Below are 14,047 nucleotides of genomic sequence, written 5' to 3' on the forward strand. Positions count from 1 at the left end.
CAGATCCTGACTCTGTGTGGAAATTACATGCCTTGCAGAGGAAGCGACCCATATTGAATCTGGGAATGCAGAAGCATCCCACTCTTCCCTGTCTTCTGCAAGGAACATAATTTGATGCAGATGCCTTCAAAGGGATTATTTGTTTGTTTGTCTGAAACATTTAATATACTGCCCACTCCAAAGACTCCGGGCGGTGCACAAAGACATGCAAACAAGGCTACATTAAAAATTACATTCTAAATTAAAAACTAAAGTGACTAACAAAAAACAAATAGGTAAACTACAGGGCAAAAGCCTAGCAAAAAAGAAAAGTCTTCAATAGAGATTTGAAGATCAGTAAGGAAGGGGCTAAACGAATCTGGAGGGAAAGAGAGTTCCAAAGAATTGGAGCAGCAACCGAAAAGGCCCTTTTGTGGATCCGAGAGTCCCAAACCTCTCAGAAATCAGGGACCGACAAGAGGGTGATCTGAGATGATCTAACCAGACAGAACGTAACTGGATGGGAGAGGCGGGTCTGTAGGTAGACAGGTGCCAAGCCCCGCAAGGCTCTGAAGGTCAGAACCAGGACCTTAAATTGAACTCGGAAGCGACTAGGCAACCAGTGCAATGACTGCAGGACAGATGTTACCCTGTCATATTTTCTGGCACCCATGGCCTGTACGAAGGCTGAATAAAAGTAATTCAGGGGATTTAAAGGGATTTAGTCTGAGCTTGTTTGGGTTCATCCAGACCTTAACAGCTTCCAGGCATCGAGTAAGTGCAGAAACAGCATCCCCAGAATGGTCTGGGATGGCGATATACAGCTGGGTATCATCAGCATATTGATCACCCCAAACTGAGAAATGACCTGACCCAGCAGCTTCATATAGATGTTAAAAAGGACAGGGGCAAGAACTCAACCCTGGAGAACTCCATAAAGGAGTGACCACGGGTCAGAGCACTCAACCTCAATGCATACCGACTGGACACGCCCGCTAAGGTAAGAACAGAACCTCTGTAAGACAGTGCCCCCAATACCCAACCCACGCAGGCGGTCGAGAAGGATAGCATGATCGATAGTGTCAAAAGCTGCCGAGAGATCTAAAAGGACCAAGAGAGGGACACTACCCTCGTCAAGGTCCCAAAGCAGGTCATCTACCAGAGCAACCAGTGCTGTCTCTGTGCTATGCTGAGGCCTGAAACCTGACTGATAAGAATTAAGATAGCTAGTTTCTTCCAAGACCCTCTTGAGCTGGGCACATACAACCCTCTCTAACACTTTTGCTAAAAAAGGGACGTTGGAGATTGGTCTATAGTTGTCATGGACCTCAGGGTCCAGGGAAAGAATGTGAACAAGAGCTGGTAGCAGGGCAATTCTAGTGCATAGCTAGGTGAGACTTATGTGCCCAACAGAGAAGGCACCAACTTCTCTGCTGGGCACGCAATGCATTTCAGCATGGCCCTTCATAAAATATTCAGGGGGGACAACAAGAACATGGGTCACCAGTTGAGTTCATTGCCACACCAGCTGCAGTCTTTTTGGGGGATGTAGACACTTAAAAAATAAGTGATAAACAGCAGGGAAATACACATTTTATAACCCAGCAGTACCCACCCCTGTTAATATGGGTCTCCAGAGAAAAATGAATGCATTCCTTATGAAACTCCAAGTTTTATGCTGATATAAATCATGGCTGTCTTTTTGTTGCCAGCCAAATGGAGAGCTGGAGAAAACCTGGCATTTCTGTAAGTGATACAGATGCTGAGGCATCATGGCTTCTCCAAACAGAGCATTGCTAGGAAAGTGTGAAATAAAGTTAGACATCCAGAAACTGGAAACTCCATTATTGTTCTGCTCACAGGAACTAACTACTATGACAATTCATAAACAAGGCAGAACTACATCTTACTAAAAAGAGAATGGGAAAACTATTGATTTCCATTCTCGAGAGCTCCAGGGCAGGGCAATCATTACTTCTGAGAAGTACCTCCTCTTATTTGACCAGCAAAGTCGATCAGCAAGAAGAATACCAAGGGACAGGCCTCCCCTCAGCTCCCAGACGGAGTCTGGAAGAAAACGCTTTGCCTTCACAAGCGAAAATCCTCTCTAATAAAAGCCTTGGTGTCCGTCCGTGGACACCAAGGCGTGTGTCCGTGCCTCCCTCGGCTGTTCTGGGCATGCGCAGAGCGCATGCCCAGAACAAGCCGAGGCAGAAACGGAGACAGGAACCAGGCAGCCATGTTGGTCGCTTCGCCCGGCCACGGAAAGGCCAGAAGTGGCCGCCACGAAGCCAGGGAAGATGCGGCGGGGAAAATTGGCCGAGGCGGCGGCAGAGCCGCCGCCTCGCCCAGAGGAGACGGAGACCGGGACCAGGGGCAAAGCGGAGGCCGTAAAAAAAAAAAAAATGCTGCCGCGGTCGCCGCCACCGTCCGCCCTCCCTCCCTCCCAACTGCCGAGACCTCCTTACCCCGGCCCACGTCAGTCGGGTGAAGAAAGTCCTTAATTTAAGAGGGAGAGAGGAGCTCGCGAACAGAGCTCCTCTCTGTGCAAAGGCTCTGCCCGAACTGGCACTATGGACGCAAAGGTCGCAATAGGCGTCCTTTGCGCCCAAAGCGCCATTTCGGGAAGAGGCTTTGCAGAGAGAGGAGCTCCGCTTGCGAGCTCCTCTCTCCCTCTCAAATTAAGAACTTTCATCGCCCGACTGACGCGGCCCGGGGTAAGGAGATCTCGGCAGTTGGGAGGGAGGGAGGGCGGCGGCGGCGACCGCGGCAGCAATTTTTCATATATTTTTTTTAACGGCCTCTGCTTCGCCCCCAGTCCCGGTCTCCATCTCCTCTGGCCGAGGAGTGGGGCAGGGGGAAAAAACTCTCCCCTACTAGCGCCCGTTATTTCAACGGGCCTGAAAACACTAGTATATACATAAAGACACAAGCAAAATTATTCAACAGTATAAGCACACAAAGAGGCTACAACTATAAGAAATACTGAAGAAAGATCAATTGAATGAAATCCCACTTGACTCAACAAAGTCTGATGCTGATAAGTTTGGGCATGCAAAAGTGTGGCTCAGTCAGTGAAGGGGCACTGGCAGGGACAGACAGGGTGCCACCACAATACCCATGTATAAGGATGAAGTTGCTCCAGCACCAAGCATTTGAATAACTGGGAAAGCACTTCAAGCACTCCCCTGCTAACTGGGCAAAGAGGCACCTTTTAAATGTGGTGATTCTCTTCATTTAGCAGGGGGAGAGCAACTGGCCCTATCCATCCCTAGCACAGCATCCCTCCAGTGACTGTTGCTGGTGTCTGTCTGATGTTCCTTTTTAGATTGTGTTATTGTGAGCCCTTTGGGGACAAGGAGCCACCTTATTTATTTATCATTTCTCTATGTAAACTGCTTTGGAAACTTTTGTTGAAAAATGGTATATAAATATTTGTTGTTATTGAATCCTGCCAAGAGGAGATCTTAAAGCGCTTGTATTGTATGGATTGAAAGCTGCTGTGGATGGGCTCTCTAAGATGAGCCAAACAGCAGATACAGACTCTGACGCAACAAACATCATCCAAACAGATGAATAAGTCCCTTTAACTGCCAATGCTGAAAACTTGGACAACTTGCTTGGGGGAAGGACTATGGTGCTCTGAAGGATATTGTAATCAATGCCAAACCCTCTTTGCCTCCACTATCACTGCTAGTACTCCATAGCCTGCTTTGTGAGAAACACAAAATATTGTCAGCTGTGCGCACACACACACACACACAAACCTGTGAAAAGTGGGCCAGACAAACCTCCTGAAATGCTTTGTTGAGCAGACAAAGAAGCAATTGCACCATAGGCTTTATGCTGAAAAGATTTTGGAAAGATGTGCCAAAGCCTCAGGTGAAGTTCAGCATTCAAGCCATGTGTCCCATCGAAGGAGAAGGGGACATTGCTCGATTCTTGTTCTCTTTGCTTAATCAAAAGCATAATGCAGTCACCGCAACTCTAAGAGACAGCTGGGTAGACACTGGGCTCTTCCAATTGAAATAAGGGAGTAACAACAAGAAAGTAGCCGTGCTGCAGTCCATTAATGCAGCCCTTGGCAAGTCATCCCGGCTGGTGAGAAGTGAACTGACAGTCGCTGACATCATAGACTGGTGTGCGCTTCAGCAGACAGGAGGTGCCAACACTGCTCCCACCAACGTGCAGAAGTGGCTGAAGTCTTGTGAAAATCTGGCACCCTTTAAATAGGCTCTCAAGCTACTGAAATAAATGTATATATTCTAAAAGGAAGACATTCAAATATTTTCTATACCTTACTTTGCAAGTGGAAGCCTAGGATATCATGGAGGGTGAATGACATTTTTAAAACTGTCAGGGTTTTTTGTTTAGAGTTGCCATGCCCCCCAAAATTCCAGGTTTCACCCGGATTTTAAGCATCTCACCAGGGGCTTAGCAAGGTTGGAGTGGGTCTAGAGACAAGATTTTAAAATGCCCCCCCCAACCCACTGAAGCTCAGCTCATGAAGTAAAGAAATCTTAAATGAGGCTGAAATCTTAAATGAGGTAACAAAAAGCATAGTAAAATTTATATATATATTTATAAATAACACCTATGTGCCACAATAGAACATTATCCTAAATTATTTTTTTTAAATTGTGGACAATGCAAGTCATTTAACAGTGCTAGAGAAAGACATGCTGTTCTGGTAGCTCCAAGTCTTAACACTCACATCAATTTCGGAGAATGAATACAACTGAAGGAAGCCCAGGCGGGTGTGCGGCTGGGGGAGTCAGTCATGTGACTTGCCTCTGGGAATAGTAATGACCAACTTTCTTAGGATATAATCTATTATTCAGTTTTATTTAGAGCCAGGGATTTCCAACACTGGTTTCCAAGATGATGTTGGACTACTACTCCAGTGGAAAATAGGAAGTTGCCTTGAACCGAGTCAGACCATCGGACCTTCTAGCACAGTGTCATGCCATCGATCTCAGATAGCGAGGAGGAAGGGGAAGCTGACAGCCTTTCAGCCGATGCAGGGGTGCCTGAGGGGCAGAGCCCAGCTGTCAGTTCCCAAGAGACGGCTGAGGAAGGTCCGGCTGATGTTTCAGAGCAGGCACAGCAGTCTGAGGCAGCAGAGACAGCGACGGACAGACTAGAAGATGAGCTGTGCGGGCAACCCCCACTGACTCCACAGCAACGGCGTGTCACAAGGTGGAGAGCACAGCTGGAAACTATCAGGAGGAGCAAACGCCTCTTGCAGAGGGCTGATAAGCCTTGAATGTCTGCCAGCTGAGAGTTAACAGCTTGGACTATAAAGCACGTCAGCAGCTTTCTGTTAGCTGCTGGAAGACAACATTTCTCAACCCTCGTGTCAACAGCTTTCAGGCCGAGCCTGAACTATTTCGAACTGTGTTTCATTTCTGCAGCCCAGTTTGTATTGTGGACTATCTTCCTGGACTTCCCTTCTGGGTGGCCAGATTGCTGACACACAGTATTATCTACAATGACCGCCAGCAGCTCTCAAAGGTTTCAGCCAGAAGACTCTCTCAGCCGTACCTGGAGATGCCAGGGAGTGAACCTGGGACCTTTTACATGCAAACATACAGATGTTCTTCCACTGAGCTATGACCCCATCCCCTAAGGCAGGGCTGCACAACCATGAAAACAAGACAATGAAAAACAAGACAGACCTTTATTATGTAGCAAAAAGGACTTCATGCTTGCTACAACAAGATTAGCTATCATCATTGTGGTTGGGAAGATGTAGTCCAACAACATCTGGGGACCCATGATTGGGAAGCCTTGGTTTAGAGGCATTAAAGACATATCTTGACATTTTATTAAAAACTAATCTCAGTCTGTCCCCCCTCCGCCAGGTCCTGCTATGCTGCCTCAACATGGCGGGGGTGGGGGTGTTCCTGGAAGGGATGAGTGAAGTATGCCAGGAGGTATACTCCTAGTAGGGTCACCCAAAGTGTGAAGGTCATCCAAGCTGACCAGCTAAAGCAAACTGGCACCTACACTGGGCAGCAGTGATATAGGAAGATGCTGGAGTCAGATGATCACTTCAGTAACAACAACAAAGGCATCATTTCATACTGCATGGGAGAAGGCAATGGGAAACCACTCCAGTATTTTACCAAGAAAACCACATGGATAGACAAAATAGAATGAATGTCGATGTAGTGCCAGATGATGGGCCCCTCAGGTCGGATGGTACTCAACATGCTACTGAGGAAGAGCTGAGGATCTCTCAGAGTACCGCTGGTGTTTATGACGCAGTTCGACTAAAGCCTTTTGGACATCTAGCAGCTGATGTTGCCATGCGGAAAAAGAAAATCCGAAGCTGCAAAGAAAGAATTACAATGGGAACATGGAACATAAGAAGAATGAATATGGGAAATCTCTACACAGTGAAAGATTAAATGAATCGACTACAGATTGACATTTGGGCATCAGTGGCTTAAAATGGTCTGGAATGGGACACTTTCAGTCAGAAAAACATACTGTTTACCACTCAGGAAACGAAAACCGAAGAAGGAATGGTGTTGCTTTCATAATATAGTAATGACAGTACTTGGGTACAATGCGGTCAGTGACCGACTAATATCATTTAGATTTCGTGTTAAATTTCCCTTTAACATGACAGTTCTTCAAGTATATGCCCCAACAACTGATGCAGAAAAAGAGGAAGTTGATGAGTTTTGTGCTCAAGTCCAGTCTGAAATTGACAGAACACGCAAGCAAGATGTGATGCTGGTGCTTGGAGACTGAAATGCCAGTGCTGGAAAGGGTAAGGAGGAAAACACAGTCGACCTATATGGCCTAGGAAACAGAAACGAAGCAGGAGAATAACTTAGTAGTTTCTGCCAAGCCAATGATCTCTTCATTGCTAACACATTCTTCAAACAACCAAAGTGGCGCCTATACACATGGGCATCATCAGATGGAATACATAGAAATCAAATTGATTACATTATTGGTGCAAGGATGTGGAAGAGCTCAGCTATAATAGCAAAGACATGGACTGGGGCTGATTGTGGAACAGATCACAAACTGCTCATGTGCAAGTTCCAAGTCAAGCTAAAGCAGAAAAACAAAGCTATCCAGTTCCCACAATATGATCTTGAGAATGTACCCACCATTTTCAAGTAGAACATCAGGAACTGCTTTGAAGTTCTGAACCTGACTGATAGGGAACCAGAGGAACTGTGGAATGGGAAGATGAAGTTAGATCAGCACTCTGGTCATTACCAAGTCAGAAGGCTACAGGAATTGATGGAATAGCCACAGAAATATGGCAGGCAACAGAAGAAGAATCAGTCAAGGCTCTAACCAATGCCACCAAATCTGGAGAACGACACAGTGGCCAACAGATTGGTAGAGGTCAGTCTACATACCCATACCAAAGAAAGGAGACTTAACAGATTCCACAAACCATCACACAATATCCTTAATCTCACATGCTAGCAAAATAATGCTCAGGATCATCCAACAAAGATTAGAGCCCTACGTGGAAAGGGAAATACCCGATGCTCAAGCTGATTTCAGAAAAGGCTGAGAAACAAGAAACATCATTGCTGATGCACGCTGGATAATTGAGAAAGTCAAAGAATACAAGAAAGAAGTCAATATGTGCTTTATTGACTACAGAAAATACTTTGATTGTGTCGGCCATGTCAAGTTGTGGAATATCCTTAGGAAAATGGGCGTCCCAGAACATCTCATTGTTCTCATGTGAAACCTATACACAGGACATGAAGCCACAGTCCAGACGGAACATGATGAAACAGACTGTTTCCAGATCGGCAAAGGAATAAGACAAGGCTGTATATATTCTGCTTCTTTATTCAATTTCTGTGCTGAACATATCCTGAGAGAAGCTGGATTGGAAGAAGATGAACGTGGTTTTAAAGCTGGAGGGAGAAACATCAATAACCTGCGCTAAGCTGATGACACCACTCTGATAGCTGAGAATGCGGATAATCTGCAAGCTCTAGCAATGAAAGTCAATGAGTACAGTGGAAAAAATGGGACTACGACTAAATGTAAAGAAGACTAAACTAATAACAACAGGTACAGCAACCAGCCTCAGAACTGATAATGAAGACACTGAAGTGGTGGATAGCTTCTGCCTTTTAGGATTGACTATCAACAGTCAAGGATCCAGCAGTCAAGAAATATGCCACAGAACAACACTTGGTTGTTCAATGAAGGTCTGGGAATGAAGGCAATGAAGGTCTGGGAAAGGATATTTAGATGCCATGATGTGTCAACACCTACAAAGATTAGAATCCTTCGGACCATGGTTTTCCCCATGACACTCTATGGATGTAAAAGCTGGACTTTAAGCAAGATAGAAAAAGCATTGATGCTTTTGAACTTTGGTGCTAGAGAAGACTTTTGAGGACACCATGGACAGCCAGAAAAAACAAACAAATGGATCATACAACAAATCAATCCAGAATGTTCACTCAAGGCACAAAGGACCAGGCTCAAACTATCATACTTCAAACACATTATGTGAAGATCCTGCTCCCTCGAGAAGTCCATAATCCTGGGAAAAGTTGAAGGAAAGCGAAGAAGAGGACGACCAGCAGCAAGGTGGATGGACTCGATTATGACAGCAATGAATGCACTGCTGAGAAACCTTAAAGGCCAAGTTGAAGACACATCACCCTGGAGAGAATTTATCTATGCAGTTGCTAAGAGTCGACACCAACTAGACAGCACTTAATCAATCAATCAATCAATCAATCAATCAAATATCAGTTCTCTGAAAGCATTATCCTGAACAAGAAATTCAGATTGTTTCACCTGTAACTGAACAAGTTTCTTTCACCAATCTGAGCATAGGCAGCAAAATAACTACTTTGGTTTCTAGCATGTCTCAATCATTTGAGCATTCAGGAGGGTATTTTGAATGAACAGATGGAGAAGAAGCCTGCTTCATCGTGAAAGCATCCTTCCCAAACAAACATTAAAAAGAACAGCAACTGTATCCATCCAATGTACAACAGAATTTGTACCAGCATTATAAGCAGATAACAAAATGCTAATCAAAACGGGTCCATATTTATCTTTTAAAACCCACCTTTGGAGATGTTCAAATGTACGATAACATTTCTATTAAAAACAGAACAGAATTCAGGGATTATATCAAATCAATTCTAGTTGGATTTGTGTCCACACTAATCCACTATTCAGTCTCAATCTCATTAACATACCAGTCTTAATTGGCATTTCATCCCTGCATTGTGTCTCCAAAAGGAACAAGGTGTAATTATGTTAAAAAGAGCACTTCAACAGTTCCAGTTTAATTCATGTCATTCATCCGCATCAGAATGAGCACAGATGTTCTATTGCGGGATACTGCGAGAAAGATGAGCGTCTTTGAAACCACACTTTTTTAGTTGAAAAACTTTTTTAAAATAAAGTTATTTAAGCAAAACATACAACACTGTATTTTCTCTCTTTGTTTCAGTTGCTATACGGCATTAACTTTCAAAAGCTGGTTCTGTTTAATTTGATTTTTCATTTTCAAATGAACAGCTGTGTTTAAGTCTAAAAGCTCTTTGTTTAAGCATACAGAGCCGTAGGAAGAGTCTGAACAAAGCATCTTTCTGTAAACACTTGATTACCAAGAAAGACAGTTTTCAAAGTAATCTCTTTTTTTTTTGAGCACCAGAATTTTTTTTATTTTTTTTTAAGTGTGGCACTTTTCAGATGTCCCACAACAAAAGCTACAAACATTTTGCTAACTGCACACATTCAAGGTAAATAAAGGTGCATAAATGATTTTCTAAAATGGGCTTTTTTGGAATAAACATCCCCCATTAATGCAAATTGGAGCAAATGGGCAAATCTATAGTTTTCAGGAAGTTTCTGGGCTGTGCTGTTAAAAGGAAAAAATTAACTGAGCAGCAAGGTATAAAATTCCACCAATAAATGCTTTGATCCAATATTGAGCCATAGATATTGGAGACACAGATAGAATACTTTTAACCACCATAGTCCATGGAGAGAAAACGTAGAAACTTCATATATTAAAAGCCCAAATGTCCACCAAATCAGTGTTAAGAACACATGCATTACTAGTGTTGACCATAGATATGGCTGCACCTATAGGATCTATAAAATTCACAGTGCGTTTCTGAAGCTTTCCTTTGGCAATCAGGGGGAAGCGCCTCTGATGCAAAGGTCACCTCCTATGCTCCAGTTTCCTCCAACATTTGAGATTTTAATATTATTTATTTGTTTGTGTTTGTTTGTTTGATTTATTTTTATGCCGCCCTTCCGAAATGGCTCAGGGCGGGTTACAATTAAAACAGAAACCATTAAAACCAATAACAATTAAAACAGAAATATAAATATGAACACCAATTAACAATTAAAACATCTTAAAAAAACAATTAAACTATCAGAACAATTAAAACACTGAAAACCAGGTTAGCATTAGAACAATTAAAACGAATTAAAAACCCTGAAAGGCCAGGCCAAACAGATGGGTTTTAAGGGCTCTCTTGAAGGTCAGTAAGGAATTAAGGTTGCAAATTTCTGCTGGGAGTGCATTCCACAGCCCGGGAGCAGCTACAGAGAAGGCCCACCTCTAAGTAGTTTGGGAAGGAATTAAATTTCACAGTATTGAATTTCATCATAATGCTTTCTTGCGGTCACTGACCAGAGATAGATATTTAAATTTAAAATAATGTACTATGGGATTACAATAGCAAATTAAGATTTTTCACAATACATATATTACTTTATCTGAAGAAATAACTGCCAACCCACTAAAGAATAAATTGTCTGAAAATCAGTGAGTCAGCAGACCATAGCAGCCATGCAGCCTCTTTACAAATAATATCGACCAAACCTTTCAAGTACAGATCATCTTAAACATAGCAGGCATCAGGGACTTAAAAAAAACCAACCCTGAATATTAAGAGAGTGAGATGTCAACATTCTTTTAAAGACAGGGCTGCACAGGTTCAGCCCTCCAGCTGTTTTTTGACTACAACTCCCATCATCCCCAGACACAGTGATCAACAAGGATTATGAGAGTTGTAGTCCAACAGGAGGGCCAATGCTGTGGAGACAGAAGATGAAGAGGGTAAATGTTCTGCCCTACAATCAGAGGAGAGCTGGTCTTGGGGGAGCAAGCATGACTTGTCCCCATAGCTAAGCAGGATCCGCCCTGGTTGCATATGAAAGGGAGACTAGAAGGGTGAGCAATGAAAGAGATTTCCCTCAGGGGATGAAGCCGCTCTGGGAAGAGCAGAAGGTTCCAAGTTCCGTCCCTGGCAGCATCTCCAAGATAGGGCTGAGAGAGATTCCTGCCTGCAACCTTGGAGAAGCCGCTGCCAGTCTGTGAAGACAATACTGAGCTAGATAGACCAATGGTCTGCATCAGTATATGGCAGATTCCTATGTTCCTACTATTAACACTTTCTAAACTTAGTGGCTTGGTTTAAATCACAAACTTGTAATTAATAATATTAGTTATGAATGTTAGCGGTAACTTAATCCAAATTCTTCACTTCTGGTTTCCATAACTCAAGATCTGCAATCCGGCTTTGGAGGGCAAACACAAACCATGATCTGCCAGTGTGAACGTTACCAGTGATACAGTAACAACGCAGAGCACTGAGGGGAGACAGGTGGGATGGCCGACGGGAGATCACACACGAGCACAGAACTTGTTCCATCCTGTAACACCAAACAAAGCTTTAATATTTTATGTTATCTGACCCAGTGTCAGAAAAATGAAATTCCATGAATTCCTGTTCTCCAAGACTCCCAGAGGGCATTCAACACCATAGGGATGGCCTCCCCCTGGAGCAGTGGGCAAGGCCCTTCAGCGCTGACCCGCTGAACAGATCCTGGCACGAACCAGGAAGGCAAAGCCCAATACCTGGGACAGTTCCATGAGATTCAATAAGCTCCAGCTATGGACTGAGCACACCAGATTTTTGAACTGGGAGAGAAGGCTCATATCTCAGTTCACTATGAACCTATGGGTCTCTAGTCAGTTCAGGATGACTTCCAACATCCCTCAGTCCTTTCTCTTCAGATCAATATATCATCTAAAGGAGGTACAGGTAGATGCTCCTCATCCTCAGGTGCCCCACGCCAAGGCCACTAGGACCTTGGCTAATACTTGAGGAGCTGAAGTCAGTCCAAGAAGCAGCACACTGTACAGATAATGATGGTGGTTGTAGCAGAAGCGCAAGTACTTCCTGTGGATATCTCAGATCAGAACATAGCCCACATTGGCCTTCGACAGGTCAATGGATGCCAGAAAATCCTGCTTATGTAGGCATGCCATTGGAGAACTCAGAGTACCCCTTCTGGAGCATCTCTTCCTCAAGACTTGATGCAAGGACGGAGAGTACAAATGACAAAGCAAAAGGTAGGGCCGAATTCACAGTCTAGTCTGGAAATCTGACCTATGTGCATATGAAGTCTTAAAATCTTAAAGGATCTGTACATATATATAAGTGTGCACACACGCGACTGGTCACAGCAATACTGAAAGAATAGTACTGAATAAGGCAGACAGAGGTACAAAATGACATTTCCTACAATGCAAGTTGTAGGAGGTGTGAAAAGGTCAATGGCAGAAGGCATGGCAAGTAAATATGGGGCTAAAACCTATGTTCTAAGCCCTAAAGGACAATGCCTAGAGTTCAATAGGAATATGTATAAGAAATAAACAGTGAGAAGCTTGTAAGTATTTAAAGAACAGTTGAGGTTACAAATCGAACTTCTACTAGGCAAAATCGAAACAGCTGAAAGGGCAACAAAAATCAATGCAGCTAAATAGGGAGATAAACAACATAGAGAGAATATGGTAGCAGAGGAACCAGTAAGTTAGAAAACTGGTTAAATTGCCTAGGGAAAAAAGGCTAGGATAATCTGAATTTCACTCTCTGCATATTTTATAAATACTGTATGCAGAACTAAAAATATTAGTTCTAAAACAAATGCAGACCTTAATAGCCTATCAAGCACTATTAACAATGATAGCTAAATGGAAACTCCATGTTCCAAGACAGAATATCTCTAGCTGGGGACAAAGCAGCAGGAGAGGGCTCTGACCTTCATTCCTACTTGCCTGCTTCCAAAGGCATCCAACTGGCTACTGCTGGCAATAGGACGCTGAACTAGATGCAACCTTTAGTCTGAACCAGCAGACCTCTTATAATTAAGAGTAACACAAAGCCATACTGGTGAGTTTCCCATCAGTCCTCTCCACAGATGGATGGTCCAGCTGATGGTCCAGGGTCCTATTCCGCCTTATAGATTTGGTTCTGCTTAAATAAATACCATCTTTATAGGTAAGGACATGCCAGACCACATTCTTATTATGGTGCTTTAGAATGGCAATGAATACACTGAATTGTCCACAAATTGCTGGGAAAATTAGCATCTGTATGGAATAAGGTTCCTCCTGAGGCACTCTGTACAAACACACACTCCTAAAGAAGGCCTCTCTGCAAGATTGCTCTAACTACCAGCTGGTCCTCAATACACCTTTCCTGGGCAAGGGGTGTAAGCACGTGATCACTGAGCAACAGCACACACTCTCGGACAACACCAATTATCTGCGTCTATGTCAATCTGTTTTTGGCACAGAAACAGCTTCAATTGTCCTGATGGATAGCTTTTGCCAGGATGACGACAAGGCAATCATGACCTTGTTAATTCTCCTGGATTTCTCAGCAGCTTTTGATACCATCAACCATGGTATCCTTCTGTCTGGGATGGGAGCTTTAGATTTCAGTGGCTCCATTTCTACCTGGACGGATGTTTCTAGAAGGTGGTGTTAGTGAAGTACGCCGGTTCCCCATGGCAGTTCCACTATAGTGTTCCATAGGGTTCTGTTTTGTCCCTCATTCTGTTTACCATCCACAGGATACCTGTTGATATTTTAACACAATCCAACCTGCACCAAACTGAACAAAACTAAGACTTGAATTGAAATAATGTGTGGATGGAAGATGCTGTAGGTGCAAAGCCTGAAGTTCGTCCTTTATTTCTGCCTGACAATAATGCCTAGGGATGTGAACGGGCCTCCGAA

The 14,047-nt window shown here is 43.6% G+C and overlaps 1 protein-coding gene and 1 pseudogene across 8 annotated transcripts in view; one reads left to right on the plus strand and one right to left on the minus strand.

Annotated features, from left to right (window-relative positions):
- MAD1L1 (mitotic arrest deficient 1 like 1) overlaps positions 1-14,047 on the minus strand; it is a 578,229-nt gene that overhangs the window by 456,699 nt on the left and 107,483 nt on the right. The window lies entirely within an intron of this gene.
- Positions 3,429-4,233, plus strand: LOC128336766 (aminoacyl tRNA synthase complex-interacting multifunctional protein 2-like; annotated as a pseudogene).

The sequence above is a fragment of the Hemicordylus capensis genome, chromosome 13 (assembly GCF_027244095.1).
Source record: "Hemicordylus capensis ecotype Gifberg chromosome 13, rHemCap1.1.pri, whole genome shotgun sequence".
Classification (NCBI taxonomy): Eukaryota; Metazoa; Chordata; class Lepidosauria; order Squamata; family Cordylidae; genus Hemicordylus; species Hemicordylus capensis.